Consider the following 27,727-nt stretch of genomic DNA (forward strand, 5'->3'; position numbering starts at 1 on the left):
CATCATTAAGGTTAGAAAAAGGTGTGTAGAGTGTTCTGGCAGAAATCCAGCATGCATTGTTGTACCTGTACAATCTCGTTACTTTCAGTGGTGCCTTGGAAACAAATGTGAATTGCAAGCTGTTTTAGCTGGGTTCCATGGCCAAATTTCTTATCATTTACCTTCACATTCCCTTCTTAAGATTTTTTTTAGGGAAATTCCAATTGGACAAAAACACTACGCAGCGCAGAGCTCCTTGATGGTCTTACAGTCTTTGCGGACAGCTCGAGGAAGACAAGTGAAGCTGCAGTAGCATGGAAAGAGGAATGTGGATGACAACATCAAATTGGTCATCAAGAGGATTCTCCTCAAACTGTGAAATGTCGAGCTGTAACTCTTGCCTTTCAGTCATTTCCTATTCGGTCTTTAAATGTTATTACTGATTCTGCATGTGTTGTTAATTTATTACAGCAACTCTATCAGGCGGTGTTGCATTGTCCATCTCCAGGTCTTATTTTTCAAGTTTTGTTCGAGCTCTAGAGAACTTTTTTGCAGAGGCCTGTTCCTTATTTTGTGCTACATGTTTGTAGTCATACCTCTTTGCGAGGTTTCTTCACAGAGGGTAATGTCCGAGCAGATGCTTTTGTTTTTGCTGTCGCTTTGAGTCTTGTTCCTAACATTCACCAGCAAGCTGTCTTGTCTCATTAGTTTTTTGTTATTATCAAGGTGCAGAAGCTTTCAGACGTCGATTTGGCTTGACTCATTCTATTGCTCGTTTAATTGTTGTCTCCTGTCCAGACTGTCATGATGCCTATACTCTTGTCCAGAGTGTCATAATGCCTATACTCCTGTCTATTTTGGTACTAACCCTTGAGGCCTTAAGGCCTTACAGATGTGGCAATCAGATGACACTCATGTCAATGAATTTGGTAATTTAAAGCATGTCCATGTGTCCACTGACATGTTTTCCCATGTGGTGGTTTCTAATGCACATACTAGACAAAAAAGTCATGGTGTCATTAAACACTTCTGTTGTGCTTTTCCTACATCTGGAGCACCCGCTCAAGTGCGGATGAACAATAAGCTGTCCTATGTCTGTAAATCTGTCCAAATTTTCTTTGCTTTCTGGAGGATCACTCATGATTACGGCTATTTCACATTCTTCTACAGGACACGTTATTGTGGAGAGAGCGTATGGTGCCCTGAAGCATTTGCTTCAAAACAGAAAGGGGGAATGAGGGGATAACCCCCTCAGTCTCTAGGCTAGACAAAGCTCTGTATGTCTCAAACCTTTTGACCTTCTCTGGCGATTGTCTTTATTTACCTTCTTTTAGAGTTTCAGGAAAAATATGCTGTGCTTGGCAAAAAGCCTCCTCCAAACTGATAATCTTGTGGTCCCTGTGAGAGCTGAGGACAGAGCTCAGCATGCAGATGCAGAACTTGTCTCTGGTCAATGGTCTGATCCACACGACTTGATAACTTGGGGAAAGGGATATGTTTGCCTCTACAGATAATAGTCCTCGCTGAATACCTGCGTGCTATGTACGTCCTGCTGGTGGTCCTGGAAGTCGTCAGTGCAGTTCCTGACCTGTCAAAGTTCACTTCATGGCATAGTCAGAACATCTGGGTGACTCCAATGAAAGAACTGAATCACACGACCTTTTGTGCGTCACTGGCGTATCCAGAGCAGCCATTTCACACCTGTCTTGTTGGTGTTCCTCTGGGTGACACGGAAGCATCTCTCCTGGTGCAGGATGTCATCCGACAGCGTGACTTATTGAAACGGGACTGTCATACTGTGCGCGGGTGTCGTGATCGTGTTGATAGCTGGGATGATGTATTGTCTGTTAACACTCCACTCAAAAGTTAGGTATTTTAGAGTCACTGTTTGTAAAAGACTGTGTGTATTTTAATCATCGTGTAGGTTATGACATAGAACGAGCACGTGGTGAGTCTATGGTGCGGGATGTGTTCCCTGAACTGTCTTTCTGTAGAAGTGGTTCCTTCTGGTGTCGGTAAGAGTCCGACTTGGGGTGCTCCGGCAGTGGGTACACCTTGTCGACTCCCTGCAGGGGTGTTTCTTTTGTGTGAAGATAGAATCTAGCCAAGAATCCCTGCACAGCCATTAGGGGGGCCTTGTACATCTAGAAAGTTGGTGGTTGTGGTTGTGTTGCTGATGCTGCCTTGTTTAGTATCGCTCCTGCAAAGGGCCCTGCAGGATACGATGCGAGCAGTCTTTGTAGCACAATTACAGACAGGGGGAATTGTGGGGGGAGATGGCAGGCCCATGGAACCCCTGGGCCTCTTGGAAGCGGAAGAGCTGGAGGCATTGAGGGGAGTAAGACCGTTCCCCTGAGAAAGGTGGAGGTGGCTGCACATTCCCATGGAAGCGGCCCTGAGAGTTGGACGACACAATGTGGGGGGAAGTCACAGCCCCACAGCTGAAGTCTGAAGACTTTGGAGTATTGTGGAGTGTTAGGCCGTTTTTCATGGGAGTAGTGAAGCCAACCAGATAATCCCCATGGACACAGCCTTGAGCTGTGTGCAGGTGCACATTCCTTAGTATTTTTGTAGAAAGATGTTTGTGTTATGCGTGTGAGAAAGTAGAGGTAGGAAAACCTAATAAAAGGCTGCCTGCTGCTCTGAGCAGGCAGACATCCCTTTGTCTCACCATCCTCGTGTGTGTCGTCTGTCCTTCTTCCCCCCTTCAAGCCGAGGCCCTTCAACGGATACCCAACAACATAGATGGCCTTTAAAGGTTCCCTCAGAGCCCAACTATTCTATGATTCTACGATTCTTTGAAATTCTGACTTCAATCAAGGGCTGGAAATATGGAAATATACGGTTGAAAATTAACTTACTTCCCTTGGTGAAGTTTCCTTTAACTTCTGCCCTTTTAACCAGTGTGATTCACATTTATGCACCAAGTATGTGTCCCCATTATTGCAAATTCCAATAACATCAGTGGAAGCTGCAGGCTGAGGAGGCAGCTGTGAGGGACTGAAAAAGGTTATTAAAGTTATAAATTGCTTGAAACAACCCCGGGGGGTGGGGGAGGGGCCAAGGCTGGACAGTGCACTGCCCCATTCCCCCTCCCTGTCCCCACAGCCTTTAGTCCAGCCCAGAATGGCTATTAGCCATTGGCACACCTGAAACCCTATACCAAACCCCCTAGATCTCTAACCCAACCCTGTATGGCTGGCAAACTGGAAGCCCCACCTGGGGGCAGTGGCCACAGGAGTCCAGAGCAATAAAATCAGCACCAGGCAGCCACCACATGGTTCGCAGCCTCACAATTTCTTGTATCTCTAGTAGCTGGATCTATGCTGGATTTAAGGTAGTAGCTACAATTCTCTCTTTCTCTCTCTCTCTTTCTTTACTTCTTCCTCTTATCTCACTTTCCTTTTCTTGATAATTGGGTAACTTAAAGCTGGATGGGTTGTGATTTATTAAGTCAATGCTTTGTGAAATGCTTTATGTTGATTGAATGTTTGCTTTAAACTCTTGCCAAATTCCCTTATTTTCCACAGCTTGCCTGTAAAGTGTGTTACTTTGACCCTTTGAAAAGTGTTGTAGTGTTTTCACCATGTGTGGCCTCAAGGTGTAAAAGAACTGAAGACCCTTTCAATAAATCCTTCAGGCAGGTTTTGGAGCCTTTTATATTTTTAATGTAAAACCCCGTTGATGAGCTCGTGATAAGAGCTTGGGGTGTTACAGCAGATCAGGTTTGCTGTTGCTTTCTTTCAGCTTCATGACAGACCATATTTTCTTCACGGAACTGGGGGAAGCAAGTACAGCTTTTATAACCTGACTGAAGCCATGGCTCATCCCAGACATCCAGGCTCTGAGCTGCTACCCAGAGGATGGAATTTCTGGTCTGTATTTGCAGTACTATAAAAGCATTGGACAACAGCTTGAAGAAGGTGTATCAACAGCATAGAGCATCTGCTCTTCTTCTGTATTTCCTGTACAAGTTTCTTACTACATGTTCCTGGCTCAGAAAGGTAGACTTGCCATGGTGGAGATAGCTGCCGAATTATAGCCCAATAGAGAAGGATGATGCTGCCCTTTATGTGCTGCCTTCACAGATAGGAAACTTGCTTTTGGTTTCACAGGCAGAGAGGCAGTGCATAAGGCAGCAGCAACTTAAATAACCAGTTGCATGTGGTGCATGACCTTCACATGGATACAACAGAAGACTTTCCTTTGGGTTCATCATCACAACAAGAACACAGGCAGGGTGCATCTCTGACTTGGGGATTCTCCTTTTGACCATGGCCTAGGTTTCAGAACATGTGTCAAGTAGCCCAAGGATTTTCAGAGTCAGTATGATCTCATAAAAGATACAAATTCTGTCAATTTCTCTGGAAAGTTGTCACAGTATTTGGAATCCACACATAACTGCGCTGTATTTCACTTGGTCTCTCTTGAACTCAGACCAAGGTCCAAAAGTTGGTGTCCCAACAAAATTCATGCAGAACTCATTAGGGTTCCATATGGGAAAATTAGGCTCAAGCAATCTTTCCTGGGAAAAAGTGTGCCAGGTGGACTTTGGATGATTGCTATGGCCAGAATCCCAGTGAAAGGTATACAGAACATACATTGCAGTTGTACATGTGCATCACACATGAAAATCTGTCAGATATTATGTTCCCAGTGTCATCATGTAGATCCAAGACATTGAAATGTGAGGGGAGCAACTGGACTAGGCTGGAGACAAATGTAGTAGTCTTCCCTGATGATTATTTGTGGAGCAAAACCATACTCAAGGGTCATTGTGGATCAAACTGTAGAACCCCAGGTCCAAAGGAATTAAAGAAATTCATGATCCTTCTTTACCACTGCCTTTAATGGGAGAAGTATTGTGTCCTAACCACCAAGGAGTGCTAGCAAGTCATTTTTGGAGAATACTCCAGCTGGTACTTGAGACACTTGGAAAATCTGTGTTTGAAGAAGCAATGCATGACATTCTGTAGTGGTGGGAGGAGAAAGGCCTTATCACACACACCAAAGGCACACACTCCATCAAAGTGTGAACGCCTCAGTGTTCTTTAAATTTGCCTTTTCAGTGAACATTTTCCTTGAAGCTTCAGATGTTCATGGAGATGAAAGATAAGGATTTCCTCAGGATTTTTTTGCAAGATGTTTGAGTACTTTCTCATCCTACCTGTTTAACTGGCCCTAAAGAATGAGCCATTTTGGGTTTCAGTGCATCCCAGAGAATAATTCTACTGAAATTCCTTAGCTTCCTCCAGAAAAATAAGAAGTAATGATAATCACAAGAGGATGTGTTGAGATGTAAAAGAAAGATGAAAAAACATAAACCCTTACTAAACCACCTGAAATCACAGTCTCTGCAATCTGCATCCAATTCTTTTGGCATATGAAAAAAATGAGAATATAGTCATATTTCTGTTTTCTGTTTAAATGTAAAGCCAACTGTTCATGTGTTTTATACTTTCCAAACAGTGAAGTTAAGAAAGGGTTATGGTCCATAGGAACCTTAGGGTTTTGCCAGATGAAAATCAGTTTATTCTCATCAGTCATGCCAATTCATCCCAGCTGAAGCTTTTTTTCATGAAGTGCAAATGTATTCTTCCTAGCCCTTCCTGCAGGTGTGTTGTAGTTGGAAATTACAGTAGCTTGAGGTGATAGCACTAGCACACCCTCAATAAGCTTCAACTGACTAGCTCTGAGGTTAAAGCTGTGGCTGTACATACCAATTTGGATTCAGTAACTCTGTTTTGTCAACTGTGTTGAGCAGACTGTGCTGATTTCTGCATTTTTTATGCTCAGCATAGTTTGCTGTAAGTTTTCCTCTTGGTGATGAGTAGAAAATTTCCCTATGCAACCATGATCTGCATTTCCCTGGATTAAATGAGATTTTGGGACTAAAAAAAAAAAAAAGAAAAAAGAGAAAAAGTCACTTTTTCAATATTATTATCACTCATTATTTATGAAGCAATGATTCCTATAAATCCCAAAGCTTGAATTCTATCTGCCTCCCTTCTTGTGTTACACAGAAATGTAAGAAAGAGGAGGGTTACTGACCCAGTTATTCCAGTAATTTATAGAACAGGGAGATTACTGGATAAAGATGGCAGACTAATTGCTTGCCGGCAAGATGCATGTAACGAAGACAAGTTATTTTTTAAGAGAGAATCTGTACTAATCAAGCAAAGAAAAATTTACAAGACACCCATAAAGACTGGTATAATACAGTGGTATTTTGTCAGTAAAAGAAGAAAGAAGAAGAAAAAGATTGGCAGTGATCTAGCACCAAAAAGCCAGACATTTGGAGTTCAAAAGTATTGGGTTGTTCATCCAAAGTATCTTTAATTGGATAGCCCCACGAGTGAGGTAAGAGCCATGAAATACGGAAGGGTTCTTAATCAGATGTTGTGATATTTCTTCCAAAATATGCCTCAAAGTCTTAAACTTTCCATTAATGAAAATGTGAAAAGTCGGAACACTTAAACATTGAAGAGAAAGGTTCGATTTTCCTTTTGAAAGTAGAAGTTCTCTAAGAGAACAAACATCTGCTGAAAAGAAAAAAAGAACAAAACCACAAAACCTCCCAAGCTTCCAAGAATTTCTGCTAAGAAGCAATTTTAATTAAAAACTTTACCAGTTTTCAGTAAGGGCCAGATGGGGCCTATAAAACTCAGTCTTAACTGAAGACGAGTATATAACTCTCAGAAAATTCTACCTTAGAAATAAAAAAAAAAAAGGCAAAAAAATTCTTCTGGAAGAGGTGTCTGTTGAATACACACACATATTTTTTTGCTGCCATACAGTGATGCTGATAGGAAAACTTGTGGAAGGGCAAACATAAAGGGTTGGACTCCATTATCTCAGAGGTCCTTTCCAACCTGGCTGATTCTATGATTCTATGAGGAGACAGGCCAAAATGATAGGACATCATGGTTAGTAAGTAGTGTAGCTGAGGAGAAATGACTTGAATACTCTTTAGTGGTCCCACTAACATTTCACTTGAATGAAATGGAAGGAATTGATCCATCTGGCTGAAAAATACCTAGCTGCCAAGAATGCTCATTGAAATAACTGATGGTACTTTGAATTGCAGAGGGGAACATAAATTTCTCTTTCTTATTAATTTCCTTGTGCTTATCTGCCTTTTATATATGATGATTTTTTTCTCCCCTGGAGTAGCTGTAAGAGACAGAGGACAGGTTTTTCCCAAGCAAATGTCCTAACAAATACCCTAGAGGTACTCTGGAGATTCTCTGCATGCCCTGTGTAATACAGAAAGCTTAGGAGTGACTCATCTGCATGCTGTCTTCCTAGTGCCTTAGCTCCCAATGTGGCACCCTGCTCTGATGATTGGAGATGCTTTTGAAGCAGGCATGCTCCACTTGTCCTAACCTAGCCAGAGTTTTGAGGCTCAGAGCCCCAGGGAGTGGGGACAAATGTATACAGGGAAGCTATTCAGGAAGTCTAGATCCTCAAAGGCCCCTATCATTCCAGGTAAAAAAAAAGGCATGATCTTGAAAAAAAAAGGCTGCTTTTTGTCTCCTGTCCTTCCTGTCCAGGGGAAGAGGTCTGGATCTCAAACTTCTTTTCCTTTTCACTTTGTTCATCAGTGTCCCAAAAATCAGACCTCTTTTTCCTCACAATAGTGAGGGGATCACTGGTCTCCTTGTATATTCCTATAGGGAAGCAGAATTTTGAGATTGCTTCTCATAAAGCAGTCTACAGTGGAAAAGTAAGACATTTTCCATGTAAAGACAATATTAAAGGTAGACAGGGACAAATCAGGCCTGTGGTGTTCAAGAAAAATCTCCCAATTGAAATCAATGAAGGATTGTGCTTCCAAATTAATTGCATGCTTCTGTCCTTAGCATCTGGGCATGGAATCAAAACTGATGAGCCAACAAAGCAGCACTGAGCTGCTCCTGTGAACAGTCACCATCAATAATGAGAAATACTAGGAGAAGTACTCTTTGAAATTCAAATCACAAGGAGCATCATTTAAAAGGGAACTCAGGAGAAGCAGAAATACCATGCACCACACATTAATTGTCATGCATGTGACAAAATCTTCTGTATTGCTGTTACTTAGCAGCATTAAATTTATTCCCATAATGCCATACCAGAGATGAAATAATTAAACTGGCAGCCCATTTCTTCTGTACTGGAGGCCAGGCCTTCAGCAGGTGTAAATCAGAACAGCTGCACTGCAGTGACTTGGTTTTACAACCAGTTGGGGAGCTGAGCCATTTATTCTAAAAAGGGAGAGCTGAAAAAAAAGTCAAATCCTTCATTACTCTATGTTGTTCCTTCTGCTCCAGAGTAAGGGTAAGCAAGCAGGGCTAAAGCCCCTGCTGACCTGGAATCGCTCCCCAAGCGCATGGCAAGCAATCTGGAAACTGCTCCCAGCAGATCTAACAAATTAAATTTGGAAGGTTAAATATTTAATAACATGCTAGTGATTTCTTCCAAATGGGCACAGATAGTCGCTGCTATATCCTATTCCTTTTATAACCAAATTCGTCAGAAATACTCACAGATCTGTTTTGACAGAAGTACTATATTATGTGTGCAGAAAAAGAGCTGATGCAGAGCTCATCATCCTGTCCTCCCCTTTTAAGCCCTCTAGCCTTTTGCCTGCCTTCCAGCCAAACATACTCATACCTCTGCGGCAGCAGGATGACTCCACCTGGATCCACAGCGCCTTTCACATTGTGACTCCAAATGGCAGATCTGGCCCATGGACAGGAGCAGCTGTCAAGTGGATGACTGCAGCGATAGCATGGCCCTTTCAAATTGTGGGTATCCTGATACCAGACACATTATTCTTCAGTGGGTGGCACAAGAGATTTAGGTAAAGCCAGAATGTCACCTAGGCTACCTAAGGCCTGTTTGAAAAATCCACTGAAGCTAAAATAAGTAGTTTACTGGGGAAAGAACTGTATTTCTTGTATGTAGACTGTGCTTGCCCTTTTTGTATATGAAGGGAATAAAATATGCCTTTAATGTGGGGAGATGGAAGAAAAGGGGAGATGTGTTATTAAGTCCCCCAAGCAAGAAGGGAACAGACGAAGGTGTGTTTTGTCATAGAATTAGGCTGTTTTTTAACTACCACAGCTGACATCAATGAAGATAAGAAGTGACAAGTTTGCAAACAACCAGAGGGAAGGGTTTCTCTCTACAACAGGTTGCAGATCTGTGGAGGATCTTGCTGAAAGATGTGTAGGTGAGACAGCTCATATGAATTCCAGAGGAGATGCGATAGGTTTATGAAAGAGATTCAGTGAAGGATACTGAATGGATAAAAATTTTGTCTAGAAAAGCCTGAGCTGCAAAGTGCTGGGAGCTAGTATAGAGTTTAAAAGAAATATCATCATGTTTGCCATGTTGTAGCTATCTCTCGGCACATGCTTTTGGTCACATTTGGAGATAGACCTTTAGTCTGACCCCAGACCGTTGTTCTTAAGCTTCTGTGGCATCCCAAACTGCCAAAGGTACTAGACATACATGATATTATTTTTCTCCCCACCAGTGAAACCTGATTGTTTATCATGGAGTTATCTGTAACTTTTATCAGCTTCTCATGTAGAGAGGTGTAGCCAACACTGAGGTCAGGTCCTGCCATGCCTTAACTGGTCTGCAAGCTCTTGGCTGACATCCTGAGGAGCAGTGGGAATGTGTCCTTGCCATGCGAGATGCAGCAGGAGACTGGAGGTGGAAATCTGAACTTCTCTTTATTTTCATAGCCTGTTAGTGTAGAACAAAAAAATGCCTTTTCGTTAGTTTCTCGCCAACCCCAAAGCATTTTTCCAATGTTACAGGACAGGGACTGACTAGTATAAATCTGAAGGATGATGGAGAATTTGGAAACCATCATGTCATTTGTGCACAGCTGCTGTTGACTCTTCTAAGCTACTAGGTTTCACCCACACTGTGTAGACTGCAGGCAACAAGAAAAGAGCATGGCATTCTCCTTAAATCACAATTGCCAAGGTGGAAATCAAATCCACAGGGCTCATCTCAGCTCCCAAACTGTTGGGGCATCTGTGAGAGACTAGATTGTTAATGGTTAATGACTTAAAACAATTGTAGAGGCACCAGGGTGCTTTGCTTCAGCCTTGAGGCCAAGAAGAGGCAAATCCTGCAAGGCTGGATAGTGCCTTTAATCATGGTAATTGTCATCCTTTACCCAACTCTACTCAGTTGTAAAACTTTCCCCCTTCTCCCTGGGGAAGGTCTGATGGGGCATAACTGGATCAACTGTGCTGACATGAGAGGCAGCTGTCATGTCTTAGAAGGGATCATAAACCATCAAAGACCCCCCAAAGCACCCCCAGACTCATTTCTGAGGCCTTCCACCAGAGGACTGAAAGCTTGCTCCAGCCCAGGGGAGATACCAGGCATTCCCACCTGGCCTGAACGTATATCAACCCATTGGACATTGCACTTCATAGGTTTCTTCCCCCGCACTTGGAGCAGGATGACCTACCCTGATAAGGCCTAGAATCCGGTCAGAGAATGTGAAGAGCTATCACATAAGCTATCTGTGGTGAGTTACTGCTGGTGCCAGAGTGCTGTTTTGGTGTTGCATTATTCTAAAAAGCAGCCTGGTTCACCAAACTTCAAACACACAAGTGCTATCATACACTACTAGTAGGTTTTACACTGTGTAGTAAATAATTCTGATTAAGATCTTTCGTCTATTCACTTGTCATTTGTCATAATAAATAATTCATTTTATATAAGTATATCTGATTTGGCATCATTAAAACCTGTAGGACAAAGTGATTTATTAACACCTCTATAATTCCTTAAATTTAGACTGCTGACATAATCCGAGGCTAAGATTGGATTCAGGGGCACCCAGGCTCCTCTCTGAGAAGGAGTTTAGAAAGTGAAGGAGTCCTTTCTGCATCTCATGACTCAATGGCAGGGCTTCTTTAGTAACTTTTGTCTAAGCTTTCCAGCTCCCCTCTCCCTGCCCACCAGTAACCCTCCAGGCATCCAGATCATGACTTCAGCCAATGGACAACTAAATTGCAACAATCAAGTCTCATCATAGATCCATGGGTGGTGATTATGAATCTTTCTACTCTTATCCTTTCTTTCTCTTCCTTCCTTTCTTTTTCCCTTATTCATATTCTTGAGTGCTTTCATATTGCCATATCAGCATAGATAATAACCCAAATGACTACATACCTGCTTTCCATTGCAACCAAACTGTTCTAAAATAAACCCCATATATGTACATTTACAAACACTGATCATTCAGTGTTGTTTCACTGTAATCCACCCCAAGGGATCTATTAACAAGAACCTGGGTTAGCCTCGCCCTCGTGGGGTGGGTCATAACAGCATCCTCCTGCTTCCAGCCACTACTCCAGAGAGTTATAGCTCTCCCAGATGACTTGTGTTGAGTCCATTGACACTGCTTGGATGACACAGTGCTTCTCCACAGGCCCAAGCACCTTTCTTTAAGGGGCTGAACCAACCCAATGTGAACAAGCTTCAATCTGTTTAATTCAACTTAATGTCTACCCAACTAGGCATCAACATGTTCATATACAAATATAGGTCCAAGATGCTCAGTGGGACTAGGTGCCTCCCTTCAACCCCCACTTTTACTGTCCTGGTTACTTAAAGTATCAGGTCTTTGGGGAGAGGACTGATTGGTCTCTTAGCATATTTATACATATGCCCCTACGTACTGGGAGCCTGAGTGATCCATAAGACAAACAATAGGGCAATTTTCATGGCACTCAGCTCCAAAGAAGTGCCTGATTTAAACAAAGTACTTATGCTGCAGTTTCAGTGGATGAAAAGGCATTTTAAGTGAGATGCTGGACAATTCAGGAGATCCCTAATCATATCCAAGAGGAACCATTTTTATCTCAGATATTTATCTGATGCTGTTCAAGATCTGTAGCACCTAAATATTGTCACCAACGACTGGTTCCTTCCCTTAAAAAAAATCAGAAGGTGGCCTTAGCATGTTTCCTGTCTAACAGGTGGCCACATCTCAATCAGCACTAACCTGTGCCTTTCCTCTCTACCTCTGAAGGCCAGCAATGCAAGGCAGCACAGAAATGATAGAGTTCCCTCTCCCTTGGAGCTGCCCAAACTGGTCAAAGACCTGCCTTACAAACAGGGAAGCATTGATGCCACTTGCTTGCAGTAAGGCTTCCTGGAAGAATCCCAAAAAGTTCAAACATTAGAACTGCATGCAGTGAGATGAGGCACAGATGGCAAAATAAAAGCAATGCAATTTTTTTCTGAGACTCTGAGTCTCTCAGCTCCTGGACGTATGAAAAATTGGGCCACTTTAGCAGAATTCATGTAACTTGTCTAAAGCAAAAGAGATAAAGACAACCCCTTCCAGGGACTGGGCTGAGGACTTGAGTATATAAAAGGTTGGTCCTGTATCACTTTTCCTAACAGGTTCTTCCAAATTAATTTAGTATCAGATGTAAAGACCTGTTTACTTCATCCTCCTAAAAGATGATATCTAGCAGCCACTCGTTCTTGGTTCACATTAGGCAGAGTGACAGTGATTGTGTTTATATTTTTCCCCTGTTACAAGTAAGCGCACATATCGAGCTTATAAGAGCAAAGAAGAGTTCAAAGCAATGAAACATTTGATCTTGAGCTTTGTTACGTCATTCACTCAGCCAAAAAATTCTATCTTTTCCTTTTCAATTTGCTATGAATACAGAATAAGAAAAAAAATGCTCAGCTTGGGTTAATCCAAACTCTCATTTTTATTCTAATTTCAGAACTACCAGCAAACAAATCAACACTTCAGCACCCAAACAGCTCAGTCATTTCACTTAACCACTTCTTGTTTCTCAGAAAGTTAAAAGCACTCCTGGCTACACCTTTGGGGTTGGATCCAATTACAAGGAAAGATTCTTCTTGCCTTTGGCAGGAAGAGATTACAACTTTGGGCCACTTCCTGATTGCTCTGTATCATCACTCAGAATCAAGCTACATGACCACACCACTACCTATGTTGCCATGATTTTTGACAGACAGAACCCTTATGTGCCGATCCACAAGCCAAAAGCTCTGCACAATTTAGAGTACAGGGTCCTGGAGCCTAGTTGTGCCCTCTGAATGATGAACAATTGGTTGTTGTAGACCTGAGGTTTTGTATTTTGGGTTTCTTTCTGGCTCATTGTCATTGTAAATACCAGCTCTTAGCGCTTCTTTCCCCAGACCTTCACTTTTCCATCCCTTCTATCTCCTGCTAGCTCTGTACCACAGCAAGATCACTCCACAACCACACACCCAAGTTATTAAGGCTGAGCACATCTGGCCTACGTCATTTAACCCAACAAGTGTTTTCATGTTCACTGCAGTCTGTTCCTGTTGAGCCTCAGGTGACCTTGGGGGACAGTCTACCACTCAGCTATTGCTTTAGAGTCATTAAGTGACATTTCATTCCCTCTGCAGCAAAAGATGCTCAATGACGGACAAACCAAGAGACATTCACAGAGCCAGGAGTCTTTAGTAGAAAGCATGGAGGAAAAGAATTAAGCTGGGTTCTTCTGCTGGAAGAAGGAAGTTTCTCTGCTATTATCTAGAAAGCCTGGGCTCCACTCTCATGCTGGGAACAGGGAGAAAGATTTGTCTATCCTCTTTCCTTTTTCTGGTGATAGGTGGTGCTGCTGCTCTTCCTAGAGACCAGGAATGCACTTGCAGGTTGCTGTCTTTACACTTTACTATTCGGGGTGTCCTGAGCATACACCCCATCATAGATTATCAGATTTTGGACAGCTGAGGTCCACAGCTCCCACTAGCTCACATGAGCATTTTAGCACATCAGCAGATCCACCAGCTAATGATGCTCCCCAAATCCTCATGGCTACCACAAAGCTCACCCTCTTTTCCTGAAGCACTGGATGTGTGGTTTCCAGATCATGACTCTCTCCTGCTCCCATTCTGTGATGGTTCCCATGCAGTTTTGGCCAGGAAGCTTTCAGAGCAGTTCTCACTCCAAGGGCTCTCACAGATGGACTGTTGACAGTGATGAAAAGCACCCAGCGGAGAAAAGAGCAGGAAGGTTATCAGGACTGTGTGACTCCTCAGCCAAGGTGTTGTTCCTTAGGGTGCTTCCACTGAAGTCAGTGGCCAATTGTTTGGTCAGTATTAGTCTTTGTAAAAGCCCTGGTCAGAGCAATTAGTGGTGAAATTATTTCCCTGGAGCTATAATGAAATATGTCTGCAAAGTCTCATCCCTTCCCTGAGTTCTGCAAATCCCCATGTTGTAAGAAAAGCTGTTTGTACTTCTCTTGTAATTTCTGCTTCCAGGTGGCATTTCTTCTTTACATCCTGTCTTGATGTCTCCCAAATCCCTAGCTCCTCACTGAGAGCAGGAGAGTACAGGATCCATGGAGGTTCCCAAGCCAACATGGGCTGCCCTGCATCCCTTCCATTTCTTCTTCTTCTGCCCTAGGCAGCCTTGCCTTTCAGTTTTTCTCTTTGCAATGATTATTTTTGTTATTATTATTCACCAAGTATTTGAAGGGTAGCTTCTCAGGAGCTCAGGTCGCACCTGAGCCTTGCTCAGAGGCCCTGGGGAGCAATTACTCAGATCCCTGCTATCAAAGCAAGAAGGGGTCCTTGACTGCTATGTAGTTTGTCCTAGCAGGTTGCTGACATACACTTAGAACGGCAAACAGCTGCAATGAGCTTCCAAGAGCCATCAGACCTAAAGGATGTGGACTTTTTTCTTCCCCTGCCTTGCCCCTTTCAAACATCTCTTCATGCTGCTCTCCATCAGTGTGATGCTTTGTGCTTTTGTCTATGCAGAAGCTTTCCTACTGAGGTGCATCTGCATCAGCTCTGGAGAAAAGTGCCTTTAACACATAGCATGAACCTCCACGATTTCTTCCCACTCACAGCTCTTGCCAAGAAGCTGTGAAATGTGCTGGCACAATGCATTAAGGATGCACTGCACAGCCTGGTGCTGAAGAGGACTCTCAGTGATGCTGCTAGACTTGAAGAGAAACTTCCAAATTGCAAACTAGTCTGCTGCAGTTCACTGCACCACAAGCCCCTTTCTACTGCTCTTTGAAAAACTTTTCTCCAACAATCAAATTATACCAGTGAGCTGCAAATATCAAAATCAAATAAGGCATAGTCATTAGCCTTCCAGCATCAGGAATAGGCCAATTTATGTCAATCTTAGTGCAATAGGGAAGTGTCATAATTAACTCCAGTTAGAGTATTGGTAAGCTCTTGTATGGTTTTAGGCAAGAGAAAAGGTTGACAAGAAAAAAAGGCAAAGTATGCCCTAGTCAATAGCAACAGTTACACCCACTGTGGTTGTTGGATTGTAATTGTTTCACTACTTAGATTTTCTTGGTTCTGCTTCAAAATTCAACTAAATTAAATGAGGCCTGATTTCCTCATGGACACAAAGTTCCATGGTCTTCCCAGACGAATGGGCTTAGTTTGGTGCAGGGAGAATGGGAAACATGGAGGAACAGTGTTAGGGAAAATTATTACTTCCCTGATGTCACTGAACCTCATCTTGATAACAACATAGAAAGCCCCCACATTTTGGAAGTGTCAAAAGGAAAGAAACAAGCTCACAGGATGTGGCTGCCTGGAAGCAAGACAATTTGACTTGATGACCCAGAAATCCCTTCCCCACTCCATTATAAATGCCATTTTTTTCTTCCAAGAAAAGAATTCTAACAAGTCTTTTTGGCTTTCCTCCTATTTCACAAATACATTTGGTCACTAAGAAATTGTATTTCACCAGGAATAAAAACCAGTATTTTGCTGTCCATCCAAGCGAGCTGATATCTCCATTCAGTAGCAGTAATGCCTGATAAATTTGCCCTGTAGCATCTCAAAGTCCTTTGTTTGCAAGCCAGCCCCCCTACAGTTATGTTCCTGTACAAGGAGAATGGAAAGACGGTCTTTTTCCTAAGAGTCTTACTTGGTAAAGCCATAATGAGTGTGACTTAAAGGCTTCTATTCTCAACAAAGGAAAGGTGAAAAATACTTTAGAGAATAAGGGTGACCATAATTTGGGGCTATTTTTTTCTGCTGATTACATATGCATTCTGTCCCAGTGCCTATTACATTAAGGAAGAAACCATTTTCTCTGCAGTCTGGAGCAAGTCAGCAATGAACAAGGGACCAGATATTTAGACGGAGAGAAAAATGTTCTGTAAATACCACTGGGATATACTGAAAACAAGTGAGAGTTTGGAAGAGAATCGAAATGTTGTGGAAGAGCAGAGGCTGGAGGGATTTTCTGCTTAAAATCCCTATGATGGACTCAAGTTAGTTAATGTGTATTTTAAATCTTGAACATTCTCCTTCAGCAAAGATTTGGCATGGCTTATTTTGGGACTATGAATAACAAATAATAGGCAAGCAGGGAGAGAAAACAGCTTTAACCCTGGGAGAGAAGTGGAGGCAACCAAAATGCACCAGGGTTGTACATCTTCTTGTCTCCCTGCCGTGGCAAAGGAAAGCAGTGATCTAAAAGGGGCATGTGATCTCCTAACAACACTTTGAGCAATGGATGTTTACGCATCTAGAAAGAAGTGGTGACAGAGAAGCTTTTAGGTAAATGACTTGGCTATCAGGCCTGTTAGGGATGGAAAGAGGAACGAATGAACACTGCTTACGCATATTATGCACAGTTATTAGGAAAGCTGGGAACACCCCTCAATGCCGCAGCCTGGTGTGCTCGTCACTACGCTAAAATATAAACCACAAGTAAAATAAAGTTCTTCAGACCTGCTAGAGCGTCCCCGTCGCCTTGGGGAGCTGTGCCCAGCTCCATGCTGGCAGCTGCCGTGTGGGTGTGGGAGCAGTACCGGGGGCTCTCTGCGGCAGGGCAAGGTGTAGGGTCAGCCTAGCTGGGGCGAGCGGACTCGATGCCTCTGAAGGGTCAATTGAGCTCCGTTGGGTGGGAAACAAAAGAGATCCCTGTCTAGGAGGAAGGCCCAGGGAGGAGGACGAAGGATGGGGGGGAGGGGGCAGAGAGGGGCGGGTTTTGCCATACTCCCCCGAGATGGGGGCTACACACCAGGGTATGGAGGCTGTTCCTGCTGCATAAGGAAAGTTGGACGCGCTGCCACGCAGGGCTGGTTCTCCTGCCTCTCTCCTTCTCCCTCCCTCCTCCGCCTCCTCCTGCTCCTCCTCCTCTTCCCCGCGAGTTGAGCGCACAGTAGAGCTAGTCGGTGCAGGAGGCGCAGCCCCGTCGGCCGATCGTCCTTTCCCGGTGCCGGTCCAGGTGCCGGTCGCAGTGCCGGTTCCGCTCCCCCGCCACCCCCTGTCGCCGCCGCCCCCGCAGCCAGGATGCCGGCGGGCGGCGCGGCCGGGCTATGAGCCACCGCCGGCCCGGAGCTACAACGCCTCTCCGGCAGCCCACAGTAGGAAGACCGCGCTGCGGGTCACCTTGCAGGGAGGTGAGTGACCACCCCTCATCCCATCCCATCCTCTCCTATCCCCTCCGGGAAGGGAAACACTAAACCCCCTCCCCCTCCCCGCGCCGCATACTCCGGAGCGGCGCCGCCGGGCACGGAGCAGAGGCGGGAGCACCGCGGCGCCCGCAGCCGCCGCGGCAGAGTCGCCGGCGGGAGCCCCGGGGAGCGCGGGGACTGGAGAGAGCCTGCCCTCGCCGGGCGGCGGGGCATCGCCCGCAGAGGAGCTTCTCCGATGCTCCAGTGAGAGTCGAAATTAGCATAATCTGCCCTGCCCGCTGGGGGTCTGGGGAGGGATAAGGCTTTTCCAGTGCCATGGCGAGGTGTGGGTTGGGAGCACTGGATAGGAGAGTGTGCATGGGGTCCTCCTTTTCCCGTCCCTCCTCTTCCCCATGAGGAATCCCCTACAGTGCACTGTGGCAGAGCATCTTTCCCTCCCAGCTCCCGGACACCCTGCCAGCCCAGGGCAGTGTCTGGCCCGGGAAGGGGGAGATGCGGGGGTGCGCGGCCCCGTGCGGGCTGCGGCGTAGAGCTGGGGGGCAGGCGGCAGAGATGCTGGGCTCTTGGCAGCCACAGCTGACCGGTTCCCTCACCATCCTGCTCCAGAGGCGCCAGACTGAATTTCTTTTCCTTCCCATTCTCTACTTTGCGAGCAGTGATAGATAAGTTGGAGAGAGAGGGATGGTTGAGGCAAGGAGACAGCAGTGGTCCCTGCTATTCGGTGGCAGAGAGGGGTTGACCTTGGGTAAGTCCCTCATACCTGCACCATCCTTCTGGATCGGGTATCACTAAAGCATCCCTCAAGGGGGTCAGCCCTTCAGTAGGAAGAGCCTGGTAAATGCATTGAAATCTTTCTGGAATTGGCAATTCAGAGTGCAAGCCTTCCTGGAACCGGACTGGTAGTGCTTGCTGGTCAAGTGTGCTGCAGGAGAAGAGGTGCAAGGGTCTGTATGGGACTGGGAATGGTGATGGGGTTTGACCCCCGCTAAGAACGTGGAGCTACCCTAGTGGCAGGAGTTGCTCCGGAGAGCAATCTGTTGAACTGCGTGTTCAAAATCACTGGAGGGAGACTGTAGTCTCAGTGTGTAATGAAAGAGAAAGAAGATAAAAAAATCTGAACTTTCCAGGGAGATTAAATATTCCAATTACAATTAATTAGACATTAATCCAGCGTAAACAGAGCATTAACAAAAATTAAAAGGTGCTTTGATATTCTTAAACTCAAGATGATGCATTAACTGATACTTACAGGGGGTTTTTTTGTATTATAAAACGCAGTCAGAACAGAGAATGCACTTTTCTACATTCATGCATTTAAATTATTTACTCTTAATTATAGTTAATGAGCTATCATCTTCAAAGGAGCTGCATATAGATGCTCCATATTAATTTCAAATTACCTCACTCCTAAGAATAAGGCATTTCTGATTTTATAGGATAAGCTGACATTTTATTAGCAGTTTGGTAACTACAGGTCATGCCAGGGTGCATGTAGGATAAATGCATTTGTAGGAATTAAATGAAGTCTTCTTTTATTAAGTGGGCAAGCAGACATCTCACACCACTGGCGCTGTATGCTCTGGAATAAATCTCACATGCACGGGAAGGTTCTTCCTTGTACAAATGAAGATGTAATACAGTATGTAGTGTATACAGGCACCACCACAACACATTTAACTTGATGAAGGCTGCTCTCAGGATTTAAAATGCTTTTGCTTCTGAGGATAGTATTAGAGAAAAGGTGCAACATAGTTGGATAAGGTTTTTTGTCTTTCTCTCTAGTGTAAATTCGTATCTGCAGCCAGCTGTAATTGCTTCCAGGAGAGTTTTTTAATACTGCGTGCATGGTTATTAAGATTGCAGACTGCATATTGGGATTTCCAAATTTCGTTTTCTTCACTTTGAAGATGAATTTTTACAGGTTATTGTTTGTATGGTGCAAATGGAAAAGAACTGCAGAGGTGTGTACAGGAGGAAAATACTCTGTTCAGTGGCTTTGCTTTGACAAATGTGAATAGTGTCTTAAGTGTGTTCATGTCTGAATATATATCCTCTGGCTATCAAATCAATTGTTTCTCAATATTCTTTCTCTAGTAAAAGTTGGAAACTACTTTTGAGTAATGGGATCACAGCAAAATTGTCCTCTTCACGTGTAAATGCCTGTGACCTTGAGGATTTAGGTGGAGCTAGTCTAACCTGTAGCAACTAAGAATCAAAAGATTTTGTTCTTTGTATTTGGTATCATAAAGTCAAAAGAGTGACAAACTGGTTATTTTCATTGGACTAGCAAAGACGTTTTGAAGTAGTGGTGCAGTACATGAGAGGTGTGAGTCCATGCATGCCTTTAGCACTCCCAGTTTTATATATGGCATCCCTATAGAAGTTTATCTGTGTGTGTGTATCTATATAAAACCTTACTGTGTAAAGTTCCCTCATTTACCAACCATCTAAATCCATGCTGTAAAGTATTTTTGTCCTTATGCTCTTTAGTTCACTGGGGCACAAGAAGATTGAACTGACTGTTCACATCAAGTTGGCATAATTCTAGCAGGGATTTATGTGCTTTGACTGAGTGATTAGACTCGTTAAAAATCCCCAGAAAGAACCAAGAAATTTGAAATGCTGTTTGCAAATGGATAATTTCCTTGGAAGACAATCATATATGTCATTGGATTGGAAGGGACCTTAAGATCATCTATTTCCAAGCCCCCTGCCATGGGTGGGGACACCTTCCACTAGATCAGGTTGCTCAGGGCCACATCCAATCTGACATTGAGAACTGCCAGAGGTGGGGCATAATCAAAGAGTTCAGCTCCTTTAGGAGGGACTTGACTTTCCCAGATTCCTTGAGACATCCAGCCTGGTGTCAGGTCCTACAAGACTGATGTGCTTCTTGAGGACATCACCCACCCACCTACCTTCCAGCCCCCATTCTTGTGCTCTTTGCAACAAAACAATCTCTCTTCTTCCAACTCCATGTAGCTTGCAAGATCATGGAGACAATATTGTGTTGTGGATATTCTGCCAGACCAATGTCTGTGCCTCCCATATAAAAATCTCCAGGGTCCTATGTTCCTTCTCCTCCCAGAGGCAAGAGGTGATAGGATTTTTCATCTTGTTCTCAATACCCTGAGTCTAATGCACCCCCTTATTCATATCCCTTCTGGTTTCTGCAGGGAGGGGTGAGTACAGGATTAAGAAAAGTCTGTAAAAGTCACTTTTATGCCCATGGATGCTACTGCTCAGTGTTTCCCTGCCTGCCCTGTCCGCCTCCAGCTACCAGTCTCACTATGGCTAAATCACTTATTCTGTAAAGGTTTTGTCCCACAGCATATTCCTAGCTCTGCAGTTCTTCTAGAGCCTGATGAAGCACAGCTGATTTTATTGCCCCAGGAGTGGCTGCTTTATTTAATCATCCTTGCCCTGATGAACTGGCACTAGCAATTTTACAGTATCACAGAAGCATTTTTCGAGCAAAGTGACTTACAACCCTAGGGTGCTTTGTTTGGGACAGGAAGTACAGACACCTTCATTTTGCACCAAGTCTGCACCACCAGGCTGTCTTCCTGTTCTGTCATCTCTTTAGTTATCATTCATGCTTCAGGAATATCTAAAGTCCCAGCCTAGAGCACAGCATTGGTAGGTTACATGCAGAAGAAGTGCGAGGCAGGTATCTTGTACTTCTTTGCTTCCTGCATGCAATGTGGGAATGCAAGCAGAGCCAGATAAGCAAGGTGTGTGCAAGAATCAGGTACTCTGGGGGCTTGGCTGCCCATCAGGAATGAGACTTATGTGAGTTAGTAGGGTCAGTCCCGGATCCACATTTGGATGTTCCTGTGTGTGGGCCAGCCTGGTCACAAACACAGTTAAACAGGGATTTTGGGTCAAAGGGGAGGCACTGGAGTCAGCCAGCAGGCAGATCAAGAGGGCCAGGTGATACTGTGATGTTGGTATTCCTGGGGGAGACTCTTGTGATTCTTTTAGAAGCTCTACTTTGTGCAGCAGGGACTTTGCCTTGCTGTGGCTTTCTACAGGGCAGAGCATAAGGTAGCTTCTTCTAAGCTGAAGAATTTAAATTCTGTTGCAACACAAGACACCACTAAAATTAGGCAGAGGGTTTTGGTGATAAGTTAGCCTTTCCCAGACATTTAAATTTAGATTCACTCTCAGAAACTATCCAGACTGTGCATAGAGACCACGAGGACTGAGACAGTGCATCTTTTCACCTAAGCATGAAGCTTGTCCATCACATAAACACTCAACGGAACACACAGTTCAACTGTGCATCAGTCTTCACTCTGCAAAACATGGGTCATGGTTAAATCCATAAGATCGATTGTTCTGGCCCAAAACATGGCATGATAAGTGTGGGTCTGTGTCAAGCTTTCCCCAAAAGCCAGAGCAGCTCTTGGGCAGAGGCTATGAGTGCTTTTGACTCCATGCAGGAGAGTCGTGGTACTCACTTCAGAAGTTTTTCTCAATGAGGGCCCTCTGAACAATTAGGGATACAATTATACACCCCAGAAAACAGCTATATTCACTTGCTTTGAAAGTGAAAGACAGCACAATTTTCTGCTCTCCAGGTTGGCAGCCTTCAGCCTGACCACAGTGCTGAGGGGTATTTCACTATGCGTCTATTTATTATATCATGAAGGTTAGTTTTATAGCACTGGGCATAATCACAGAGTTTTATTGAAAAGCTTTTTGGATGGAGGGAGGGAGAAGAAATGTCAGCTTAGCCTTCTATTAGGAGAAATATGTCTTAAAGCAAGAATCTCTCCTCATGACTCAATCTCACCTGTTCGAAATGGATGAGGGGAGCTCACAAGTGAGGCTGGATACATTTGGGGTTGTCAAGTGATCCTCTTCTGCAGTACTGGGGAGCCTCTGAATGCAGTGATCCAAACTGGTGTGGTGGCATCCTTTGCTCTGTGTGCTACTAGATAGCCAGGCTCAGAGTGGAGGGTACATACTTGCAGTCAGGAGAGAAGGAGAAGACACAAGAGAACCGTGCTTAAAAATGCACAGAGCCTGATTATTTGACTGCTTTCACTTCACAAAGTAATTGCCATGAGTTGTACAGGTGTTATGGTGTTTTTACACTGTGCTTTCCACAATAGACAGGGTTGTTTACATCAGAGCAAGGTGCTGTTAGTCAGGTCAGTTATTCATTATCTGGAAAGTGCAGTTTTGTCATTGAATGAAGAAAGTTGTAAATTCAGACTGAACTCCACAAAGAGTCAAGGCTGACAAAATTAAGTCAGGAAGGAAGATTGCTAGAAAAGCCTGAATGTCTTTTTTTTTTTAATTAGAGATAACTTGAAATGAAAACCAGTTTGTTCAAATAAAAATAAATAAACAAAACATTACATTTTGGCTCAGACAAGATGCTTCCATCTGCTCAAAAGGAAATATTTTGTTACAGGGATAACATTTTATGTTTTAGGTCAATGCAAGGTAATTCCTCTTTTCTCCCCCACTCTGTTCTTTGGTTAAGCTACTGAATTAAGCAATCAATTATTCAGGCAGATCTAATACGCATATGGTAATTGTTTCCACATTTAAATATATCTCTGGACAGACAATCAAGAGACCTGGATTTTATTTCCAGTTCTGCTACTCTGTTCGACATGACCTTGGGTGTTTCACTGTACTCCAAGTTCCTCCTCTTCAGGGAAGGACAGGCCCACATTTCACAGAGGATTTGCTGCATATTGGTAATACTGAAATAGCATGGATGTCTTTTTACTTCCGCTGTTAGCAATGAAACCTTTAGCTATCACTAATGCATGAATTCTTAATTTTCCCAGAGCAAGTTAGTTGCATTGCCTTATGAAATTCCCTGTAGTTTACTAAATAGGGCAAAAGGAATTTCAGCTGCTGAAATATAGTGTTCCCTTAAAACAAAACCTAGTTTAATGAGCCCAGCTAAATCAAAGAAGACAAATACAAGTGGGAAATATTTTTTCCTTCATTTCGTTAAATATTTCACTTTGTAATCAGCTCTCCAGATCCATTTATTGCCTGTGATTTCTCTCATGCAAAGGTCCATGATTGTTGTTGCAGTTTCCAAATGTCTGAAATACCTCAAACCATGCTGAAGCCTATTGCATTGGGTATTAAAAACTCCCTCTTACATGAAAGCTTGTGCCAGGAAACCTGCAACCCCCAGACCTCTCTTGATGTGGGTTTTTTCAGGCTGCAGCACTCACCATTTGACTTGCCTGCTCTTCAAGAAAGCTTTCTCCCCTCTTCTTTCTCTGTCCTGGCAGTGGGAGAACCAGCATCAAGCCCAAGGGCATTTTGTTGAATCTGATAGTCATGAGGCTGAATTAGTTTCTGGTGGTGGCACAGCCCTGTGAAGGGTCGTTATTGCCACTTCTTGCCATGCAGTGTTAGATTTAGAATCACTAAGGGATTAGCAGAGGGATGTGGGAGCAGTGAATGTCTTTTTGGGAGCATGGGCGACAGGTAGGAATCTGTAAGGATCAGAGGGATTTGAATCATAGGATAATTGAGTTGAAGGAACCTCAGGAGGTCTCTAGTTCTATTTCATGCGCAAAGCAGGATCAGCAATGGGGTCACACCATGTCGCTCAGTGGGTCTTGGAAATCTCCAAGGATGGAGACTGCAGGGCCTCCCTGGTCAGCCTTTTCCCATCCTTGACTGTCTTCATGGGGAAAAGATTTCCCCTGATATCCAAGACCCCCATGCAGAAGCATATGGCGTTTTTCCCCTGGCTGATGATCTGCAGGAAATGGCAGCAGGTACAGCCGTAAGCCTTGACAGCAGATAGGAACTCTGCCTTCAGCATCACCATGACTTGCCTTCATCTCCTGCCAATAAACCAGGCTGTTGGGCTGGTAATGCCTGGTCTGGCTGGATGAGTGTCTTTCTGATCTGTTATGACAAGATGGCTGGGACTTGTCAGCCATAGCCTAGTATTTCAACTGAGTTGCTTGTTCAGAATTCAAGGTTTCTGAATTCAGAGTTCCTGAATTGCTTGTTCACACAGGAACTTTGGGTATGTGAAAAGGATCTCCAGAAGGCTGAAACACCCTTAGGCTGTGCTTGAGCTGTGTAAAGTCCCATGGAAAGAGGAGGAAAATAGCATCCTGCCAGGTCACAGGAGAACAAAGGAGTTTTGGGATGGTGGGCAGTAACAGAGCTGGCTTCTTCTCCTTGTCTGCCAGAACCTGGGGCACAGCATTTAGCTGTTCTCCCCTTGTGCTCTCTACTGCTGGCATTTCTCTGTCTCACACCCTTTGCTTAATTAGTTTGTCAGCCACTGTCATCAGAGCAGGAGGCTGCAGAACACCCAGCAGAGCATAGCTCTCATTGCAGCTACTGTAGCTGGGCTCTGCTGTAACACAAGTGATAGCTTAATAAACCACAGCACTGCAGACTAAATATCTTGGCACTGGTCGCTGCTTCGTATTAAAATAAAAAAAGGGGGGGAAAGAAGCGCAAGAAATTGAATAGAGTTTACAATAATTATTGGATTCACTTTTAGTACTAGGCACCTGGGTAAAAATTTCTAATCCCCAAGGTAAACATTAGATTGAAGGTCGATGTACTATCTGTTGGAACTTGGTTTTCCCTTCTGATTTCAGGCTCAAGTCTGAAAATGCAGAATTATTTTGGTTAGCCTCAGTACCAGTGACTGATTTCTGGGACAAATTGAAACTGTGCAGACAGATGAAACCTGTATAAAACCAGTTAAATTAACTCTGCACCTTGGAGCAGACTGAACAACTCTCTTATTGAGAGGGCTCTGGTGAGTTTCATTTTCTCGTCAGCATCATTCCAAAACCTCACTGCAGTCCTAGGTAATGAGAGTGGCTTTTTTCTGAGTATTGGAGCCCTGCAGAGAAGGCATCCTCCAGTTTCCTCAGGTGGTCTGTTAGAGGTTATCTGCTCAGGCACACTGCCATCTGGGGATTCTGGGCTGCAGTTAACCTGGAAATTGGAGCAATCTTAATTTTAGGACGTGCCTGTGAGTCACAGGCATGCGAGCCTGGCCCAGGTCATGTCAAAGAAAGCCCTTAGTGAAAGTGTAGTGACTGAATCCACGTCCAAGGAGTCCCTGCAGGCAGGACACAGGCTCTGGGCCATTGCAGAAGCACTTGCTGCCTTTTGCCCCTAAGCATCACTCATGACCGTGTGTCACACCTCCAGCTGAACCTGAGGGACTCATTTCACCTGCTTCACTTGTGAAGGTTAGTATTAAGCTGAGGTCTCTCTTGTATTTTATAGGGGTATCATTACTCCAAAGGGAGACTGAGCCCACTGGACCTGTGCACCTTGCATATCTGTAATTAGTTTCTCCCAAGAAACATGCTCAGGTGTCTGCACCTGAGGTGAAATGGGGGCTAGACTGGGGCTCCAGGACAGGGTGTAGGACAGTGCTCCCAGTGTGCCAGTGACTGACAGCTGCTCTGGGGGTGGCAAAGGAGGCTTCAAGGGGCTGGGGTGTGGACCAGGGCACCACTTCACCTTCATGAAATTTGACCTGTCCCCTCCCCCCCATGCACACACTTGAGTTGGTCCAGACCAGTAATTAATATAATAATCCAGTGTCTCACAGACTGACAATGCTCTTAATCCTGCCTTTTCATTGATGAATAGTTTCTCAGTACCTCAACTGTTTTTTAGTTTCCCTAGACAGCAATTGACCTTGTTTCCGCTATGCATCAAAATGCACTGGCAATCAAGATGCTATTGATTTAAACCTAATGGCCAGCCACTCAGGAATTTCACCTAGAAAAGAAAAATCAATGCCTCATTATTACTGCTATTATTATTGTTATCATTAATTATTATTTCCTTTTTTTCCCCCCCTGTTAAGGTAGTATAAGCAAAAGGCATAAGAGACTTATCAGCCTCTTACTGTTAAGCAGTACATTTGCGGGGCTGAGAACATTGAGTCAGGCTCAGCTGAAGCATCCAGCCAGTTACAGGTTGAAATGGCTCTAGGATTAAATAACTCTGCTTGATTACATGCTGCCATATGTATCTCTCTGCTGACCTTCCCTGAGGCATGCTAGCTGCACTGCTATGTGGGACTCTGAGGAAGATGTCTTGAGCAACGCATTATCCCTATTATTGGATGAGCTCTGTGGGGGAAGGATCTCCCCGTCTTGTCCTTGCTTCATTTTGGGTATTTTCTTCTCCTTCTCCCCCATCCCTAGGGGAAGGTGTCACTTAGAATCTGCAAGATTAGTTTACAAGACTGGTTTAAATGCACAGCAGGTAAGCAGCTGGCAGATAGATCCATGGTAGGACTGAGGAACACTATCCTATCTAGTAAAGTGAAGGATGCCAGGATACATTCTGTTGTCCATAGGCTGAATGGTCCCACACCAATTGTGTTCATGCTGCTCAATTCTCTTACCTTCCAAAACAGGGTAGTTTTCCTCTTTGGGCTTCTCAGCTTAGGCATGGAACTTGAAGCCAGGCTATGAGATGGCTTGCTGACACTTTGCTGGTGTGGGTGATTAGGGAGGATGTGTAAGCCTGTAACGTAGTGGTTCTCAGTTTCTTGGGATGATAGAGACATCCAAAGAGTGTCATGAGCAGTCCTGGTTTAGGTCTTCTTCAGAGTCTTGTCTGTAGTAACTCCAAATGCTTTGGAGCAAAATCACCTTTGTAACAATGTTGAGTCTTGAGCCTCCTTTTAACTGGGGACTTGGCTCCTGCATCATATAAGCTGAGGATCATTAAAGAGCAAGGGATGGTATGGGGCAGTCCTGTGACAGTGACACCGACATTCCAGTAACATTCTGAAGTGCTCCTGGATTTGCTGCGTATTGGTAAGACTAAAATAGCATGGAGGTCTTTGTACTTCCACTGTTAGCAGTGAAACCTTTAGCTATCAGTAATGCATGAATTCCTAATTTTCCCAGTGTGAGTTAGTTGCATTGCCTTATGAAACTCCCTGTAGTTTACTTGGAAGGGCAAAAGGTCACTTTGGCATACTAAAGCATTGTCCCCTATGGCCCAGGCTTTGCTGCAGCCATTGATGCATTGGCGAACTGTTGACCTCTTCATACATTTTTGTGGAAGGGGACTTGTTGATTTGTGCATCTTTTTCCAATTTCTACTGCATCTGTGGCATACTCCTGCTAACCGTTTCAGTTTGCTTGGACAAACGGCAGGGCTAAGAATGCCTGTGAGATGGTTTGCAGTTTTGGGTGAAATCTCTCTGGGTTCAGCAGAGTTGATTGTTGATGTCACACATCAGGAAGTCTTTTACATCTTCCAAACCAGCTCAGGGGAAACTGAGCAAAATCTGAGAACTTACTCTT

General features: G+C 44.1%; 1 protein-coding gene across 3 annotated transcripts in view; it reads left to right on the plus strand.

The window, feature by feature from the left end:
• The first annotated feature begins 17,259 nt into the window (after positions 1-17,259).
• The window catches only part of SYNDIG1 (synapse differentiation inducing 1), a 75,628-nt gene continuing 65,160 nt past the window's right edge, over positions 17,260-27,727 (plus strand). For all 3 annotated transcript variants that reach the window (XM_017835346.1, XM_017835347.1, XM_017835348.1), the window contains exon 1: positions 17,260-17,405. The gene's annotated coding sequence lies outside the window, so the exon portion shown is untranslated. The remainder of the gene's footprint in view (positions 17,406-27,727) is intronic.

The sequence above is a fragment of the Lepidothrix coronata genome, unplaced genomic scaffold (assembly GCF_001604755.1).
Source record: "Lepidothrix coronata isolate B3197 unplaced genomic scaffold, Lepidothrix_coronata-1.0 Scaffold255, whole genome shotgun sequence".
NCBI classification, from domain to species: Eukaryota; Metazoa; Chordata; class Aves; order Passeriformes; family Pipridae; genus Lepidothrix; species Lepidothrix coronata.